Here is a 7,526-nt window from a genome sequence, read left to right as displayed (position 1 = left end):
AATTTTTATTATTTCGCTTATGTTCTCTTCTATATAACATAATATCGCATACATAAATGCGACATAAATAGATTAGTAGAATATGCTTATTATTATTATTATTATTATTATTATTATTATTATTATTATTACCAAGCCACAAATAATCATATGTATCTCAAAATTGTGAAAATGTTTTTTTTTCCGAAAAGCAATTTCAGTTTCTATTTTATAGATAGAATCCAATTATTTTACGAGTAATAATAAATAATTATGAATATAAATAATGCCACTAATCCAAATTTTTTTTTTAAGACAGTGCGTTGCAAAATATAAAGCAATTTTACAGCGAATTTTGTGCAACAGGTTGAAACATAATCAAACACCAAGTAAAAGAGAAATATTTTTCTATCTTTTACAGTTATGTATTTGTGGTCCCGCTGTGTCTCTGATGTAGAAAGGAAGTTTCCAGCAAGCAAGAGATCGTAAAGACATCAAGCGAATAGTCACGCCCGTCGAATGTGTTAACGCGCAATTTCGGGATACATGAACGTCTCTCATCGAACAAAGAGGCAACTTCCCTCATCGTTCAAAACTAATGTCTCCTGCTGTGATTGAAAAGGAAATCGGAAAGCGATAATCCATAAGGTTAGGTTATGAGTGATAAAATATTGAGTATAAACACGCAATATTTCTTCTAGGCAACTAATTGTAGCAGCAATATATACATATATACATATAGTACAACTGTAAAATTATTATTATCACTTTATCATTTCGAAGAAAAGTACAAATATGATGATCTTCAATGTAAAAATAATTTTATAATGTAAGTAATTTTGTACTATTTACATGTGCAATATATATTCATACAGCATCTCCAAGAAATGTCTTAAAGACATCCAAAGATCCTACGTTTTAAAGACGTTTCTGGGATAAAGTGTAATGTGTGGGAACATATGTAGGACCTAAAGAAAAATTCATTATGAGATTACCTGAAACTGGGAACCATCTTTATTTGGAAAGATGTAAATCTATTTATAATTTCTAAAGCTATTCCTAACATTATTAATGCAGACATCCTAGGTATGCAATGGCCAAACAATGATTTGTAACAATGATTTGTAAAGATTTTCAAAAAATATGCCTGCTGTGAAGAATAAAAGCAAAGGAAGGTTTGTCGCGCAATCTTCAGACCAAATGTCGATCACAAGCCAGGATGCCTTCACTAGGCATAATGGTGACCAGGAGAGGACTGATTATCTGGCCAGAATGGACAAGTATTTGGGATGCTTGTGCATACGTTGGAAGGCCAAAATCTTCTCAGCGGGAAGTCAGTATCGCGAGCTATACCAATGCAAAAATTTCAAAACAAAAAATTAACTTTAGTTAATTGAATATCAATAACATTTTTTTTCTGGAAAAATGATATAATTCTTGAGAAAAAGTGAGTATTAACATATGCGAGAATAATTAAGTCATATTATATCTTACATAAATAAGAAAAAATATTAAATCGATTGTGCCTTTACTGCAGATTTATATATTGCTTTTGCTTTGTCGAGCGTGAATGTAATATAGAACTTATTCTGATTACTCTAGATATTAACTAATTTTTCCATAAATTCTTACAAATATATCTATAATGTCTGTAATCTAAAGCGGTTTGTGTAATGCAAAAAATATTGATAAAACGAATAATAAATTTGCACTTAAATTAACATTCCAATCGTGCCGCGAAATGATCGGCGGTCATCGTGGATCATCAAGTTTACTGGAATTAATCAACGACGGAGCATCAAAGAGTCGACTGCTCACCAAAACGGTTTGTTTATCGTTGGTAAGCCGGTCGGTCTGATCGCTCTTTCTTCGTCAAAAATCATCCGTTCAGATACCACCAGTCTGCGATGCTTCCAAGAATCTTTGATGTTTCTAATCGATCTACCAACTGACACGTACCAGCTCTTCTTTTATAAAAAAAAGTTGGTCCTTGCATATTTTGGGTGAATAATTTTTTTTCGATTAAATAATTTAATTTTTAAAGGCAATTATTATCAATTTCAAAAGATAGATTTCGTGACGTAACAATATCAAAATGCCATAACTTTATATAAAAATAATATATAAAAATAATAATATATATACATTTGCGCTTCTCTAACTGTACAATTTTAAGTATAATTACTATTTGATGCTTTGTAAATAAAAATATATTTTTGATAAGTCAAAATAAAGTAAGATTTGATTTTAAATGAATATTAGTTATATACATCGTTATTTAATATTGTATATATGAATGAAGACTTTATACTTAAAGAAGCTAACTTCCAACAAAGTTTGTTTATTATATTTTATAATATATCAAATTATATAAAATAAGTCCTTATAAGTTATAACCTAGATCTACTTTTGCTTCAAGATTTTTAAGTGTAGTATTTCGATCAAATAAGTTTGAAATAATAAGTTGGAAATACTTCGCTCATATCCAACAAGAACATTGCATGACGATAAACCGTATATATTATTCTGATTTTATAGCTGAACTAATATACATACACTCTTTGTGTACTGAAAGCAAGAAATAAATATATTTGATATTTGGTGAAAGCCAGAAGGAAAATTCTAATGCAGTTTTCTGTGTAGCGTGCGCGCGCACAGACACACACATACACACACACATTGAAAACAAACCTTTCGTAAATGACATGCGATAAAAAAGTGCATGAATGTATTACGTCGAGAGTGAGAGAGAGAGAGAGAGAGAGAGAGAGAGAGAGAGAGAGAGAGAGTCGCTATTCTCGTGACGATTCTCTTCAACTCTCCCGGCTCCTCGGCGTTATGTAAACACCGAATGGACGTCTAGTTAGTTTACACTTTGTTTTAGAGATGTTAGCCAAACACGCGCGCTTCGCTTTGAGCCGCCGCCGTTGCCACCAGCCGCGGTAGTCACGGCTTACGAATGTAAACCCACATCGCGGCGGAGAATATTTTTTCGGGCTTTCGCATACGCGCGCTTTCGTCTTCACATGTACAAAACGGTAGCGCGCGTGAGCGAACTAGGGTGAAACGAATGGGCCTTTTTCCGTATGAGAAAAACTCAAAAAGGAATAAAAAATCGACGCAGCGGCGAACGAAACTGCAGTCTTAATAGTTTTTTTCGAAGGAAAGTCTATCTGAAATGTATCTTATACAGACGGTGAATAACTTCACCCCCATATCTATTATTTTTAATTTTACGCATGCGCGAGCGTATTCCTGTATTTTCATAAAATACTTATTCATGCATATATTGATTTAATTTTACAACTTTTATATATAATTTGTCCACAACATATATGTATATCAACGTATAAAGACGTATAATATTTTCTTACACGACAGTGCAATTATTTTATTCATTAGGATTCATGTGATGTTCTTGGTAAAGCGAGCGAATTCTGTTAACTAAAGATGTATTCAGTAAACCGTCGTGTTTCAGTTTATTTACATGTCGCTCTTTTAACTTATGGTCGGTAAAACACTCGTCGCCAATCGCTACTTAACTCAAGACACTTTGTTAAAGTATATGCGAGCGTAAATCTAATGGAATTAATATGCCATTAAAAAAAAATAGTAACGCACAATAATTTATTTGAATAATTAATTCACTGTTACGGTATTCGTAATGCAATGCGCGACAATTAATAAATAAAAACGCAAAAATTTATGTCTTAAAAAATATCATTTTTTCATAATTCTAGCTATATTGAAAAAAAAAAATCTTAATTTCAAAGAAATATCTCTTTCGTATTGAAGATATTGTACGATATCTTATTTTCAAAAAAATTTTCATTGATCTAAAGAAATAATTTTTTTAAATACGAGCAAAGAGATATTTCCTTGAAATTAAGATATTCTTAATTTCTATTTGAATTTAAGATATTTCTTTTTAAAATAAATAAAAAGACAAAGGGCTACGAACCTAAAACAATCATCATAAATTAACAAATTTGTATTAAATAGTTAAAAAATAAAATAAAAACTGAATTTAAAAATGAATTTAAAAACATGAAATTTAATTTGACCGTCAGCAAGTAAACAACACAAACGTTTCGATCCCTGTTGGATCATTTTCAATGTGACGCAAAAATAACAATGGAAATGTTACATAGATAAAATATATAAAAATTAATTACAAATTCGCTCTCGGACGCAGTATCAACTATAAATCTCGCTCCAAAATAAAATGAAAATTATACAAAAGTTGTAGTTGATAACAATGTGTTCCTCCGGATTGTGTATGTAGAATAAGAACGAACATGTTTCTGTTAACAAGTACAAAATGTAATAATAAATTACGACAGGAATCAAAATAAAAATAATAAGAAAAAATACAAATCGAGTCGCAAATAATAAAAAGAAAGGTACAAAACAAGTTGCAAGTAATAAAATTAAAATTAAAAGAAAGAGGCAAAAATTATTTTTGATATTATAAGACATGTACAAAGAGTTAGTATTAATGTCGATAGAGAAAGTGTAAAATGCCATCATTCATTATATATATGTATATTGAATTTAATACAAATAAATTTAGAATAAATACCTCATTATGTGTGTCAAAATGATGTGTTATAGATTAGACAATGCGATGAGAATCAAAATTGATCATCTCTCTAGGAAGGTAAAAGATACAGTAAAGTACAACATATAAAGACAGGAAGGTTAAAATGGAAAAGGAAGAGGAAAATAAAGTAGAGGGGAGAGAAAGTAGGGAGATAAGAGATGGATAGGAAAGGAAAGCAGTTAAGAAGGAGAAAAAGATTATAAAGAAAGAGATATTTCTTTTTAATATAATGAGAAAAAATCGACACCCTTACGATAATACATACAAATGATTTCCTATTTGATTTACTACCCCCTTATTCCCCTTTGATCATGATTCGTGATCCTGACAACTTTATTCCTCGTTTCTTCTTGATGTTGTTCCTTCATTGAATCGTTATATCTTTAAAAGACTCTTATTCTCAAGAATCGGCAAGCGACATATAATATATTGTATATACATATACATATGTATGTATGTATACATGTATGTATATAGGTACTCACACACACACACACACACACACACACACACACACACACACACACACTATTTAGATACATATTCGCAGTGGTATTGTGTCGGCTAACTTCATAGAAGGCAAAAATCATACAAAACCAACTCATCGGTGGCTTCTTCTTTATCCAATCATCCACGTATTCACGCCCTAGGAGTTGTGCTCTCATACCTCCTCCACTGGCTATTCCGGATGAATCCATCATTCCGTACTCCTCAGGGGTCTTGTAATAGATGCCGCGTGCGAAGGATGTAAAGCTCAACACGTAAACGGGACATCTTCGAATGAATTTCGCTGATGTTCTAATTTCCAGGTGTTGGAACGAATCGGCAGGTGTGACTTTTTAAGATTAAAGCAAACTTTGCGGAAGTCTTCTTTATAGCGAAGGGAAGCATTGAACCACACACAAGATGTTGAAATATTTTCTTTTTTTACTGAAGTAGAAATACTGAAGTAGAAATAAATAAAATTTAAGTCTTAATTTTGCAACTATCAAAAATTTTTTTGACAAGTAGTTTTTAACAAGATTATTTGTAAAAGTATATTGTTATATTAAGGTTACAAATTAAAGCTTTTATTCATTTCCCTCTAAATTTGTCCTATGAATCGACTAAATATTTTATTATTTTATGATACTAAGATACAAAGATTATTTACATTTAAAAAAAAATTACATTTTAATTTTCTTTTATAATATAAATATTAAAATATAAAAATATCTACGTACAAATACTAAAAATCAATTTTATATTATACGGAAAATATCTTTGTTATTTTATATTACAAATAAAATATTCGATTTATTTGATGATTTATATTATAACTTTTTATTTAACAATAAGATTGGAAACAAGACCGTTTATGTTAAATAACATTACTTTAAATACGAAGCGCTACTACGATCTGAGTGTTGAGATGTTGAATTAATATATATTCACATAAATGAATTAATTTCAGAAATGATAATTACGTGCCGATATGATTGTCGGACTTTCAACGCAATCAATCTGAAATATTACTAATCTCCTCAAATTTCCCAAATTAATCTTAAAAAACTGTAATAAACTTATTGCGAAAAATATTGCCTCGGCCGGGAATCGAACCCGGATCTCTTGCATTTCCGTCCTGAGCCTTTAGACTATCGAGCAATATTCTCCGCAATAACCGATATGTATAGAGAGTTACGCATTTTTTCAGTGCGCGTGTATAAACAATAAGATTGGAAACAAGACTGTTTAAAGTAATGTCTTTTTATTTAACTTGAGTTAAATTCAATCTTAATTCAATTATCATCTGAACGTAATTTTAAGTCAGTTTTTGTTGTTCAACTTTTAACTTAACTAAATTAATCTTATAGGTCATTAACTTTAACTTAATTTAGTTAAAAAAGTATATTAATTTACACAATTCTGAAAACAATACTTTTAAAGTTCATCAAAATCAGAGGGAGCACTTTTATGACTTTCCTTGTAATTTTTTTATTCATTCAACTTCAAACGTAACTAAGTTAATTTTATAGGCCATTAACTTTAACTTAACTTATTGTTAGTTAAAAGAAAAAAAAATTAACTTGCGTAATTTTTAATAAAACTGAAATAATGATGCTATCCAACAAAATAAGGTCCTAAGTAAAACAGTGCTTCATAAACATTTATACCATAAGATTAACTTTATCGACATATGTATACAAAATTTCGCAATAAAATAATTTCTATATGTATGTTTTTTTCTTTATGTATTAATCATACTTATTAATTAATACTCAGGATATCGAAGACAGTGCTTCGTTGTGCCGAAGTGCATGAAGAAGAACAGATTTCTTGGAATATCATCTACTATACGTACACATATCAGATGACGAGATCGTCTAAAGACCCTCACATTTGTTACAAAAACACACTACTCCGATAACCATTGGTAACTTCGGTTTTAAATCGTTTGTTAGCTTCTGAAATACGGTAGAGATAATATTAATGTGTATGTGTGTCATGAGAAAATAAAATAAACTGAACCATACGTATCAATCATTGATACATATCTGGATTTCTTTTCAAAACACATTTTATATATATAAGTATATAATTTCTCATATACAAGATTCATATACATATTCGATTCATCAATATTTTGTGATAAGATTATGTGAATCAATACGGATTTATTTTATTATAAATTGGCAATTAATATGAAAAATTTTGCGCACATATCACATATGCGCGCATGTAAACATACAATTAAACATATAATTAAAGTAATATGTAATAACTTTTGTAAAAAGCATAACATTATTTTTATAATATGTATAAGCTATGCGCGCGAAATAATGTATAGATATTAACTTTAAATAAATATTTATCATTGTTTTTATTATATTTAGTTATAAAATATAATATTTTTTTTTATTTTATCAAGTACATATTAATTAAGGAAAAATCTCCAATGTCGAAG

At 29.6% G+C, this 7,526-nt stretch overlaps 1 long non-coding RNA gene across 1 annotated transcript; it reads right to left on the bottom strand.

Moving 5' to 3' along the window:
* Positions 1 to 358: 358 nt before the first annotated feature.
* LOC147910345 (uncharacterized) lies at positions 359 to 4,822 on the bottom strand. The gene is made up of 3 exons (XR_015544585.1): positions 4,562 to 4,822; positions 4,155 to 4,283; positions 359 to 3,558 (listed from the first exon to the last, which is right to left on the bottom strand). It is a non-coding gene; the product is annotated as an uncharacterized LOC147910345 (long non-coding RNA).
* Positions 4,823 to 7,526: the final 2,704 nt, after the last annotated feature.

Source organism: Acromyrmex echinatior, chromosome 3 (genome assembly GCF_024713525.1).
Source record: "Acromyrmex echinatior isolate Ae372 chromosome 3, ASM2471352v2, whole genome shotgun sequence".
Lineage (NCBI taxonomy): Eukaryota > Metazoa > Arthropoda > Insecta > Hymenoptera > Formicidae > Acromyrmex > Acromyrmex echinatior.
Note: the sequence above shows the minus strand (reverse complement) of the source record. Positions and strands in the feature narration are given on the sequence as shown.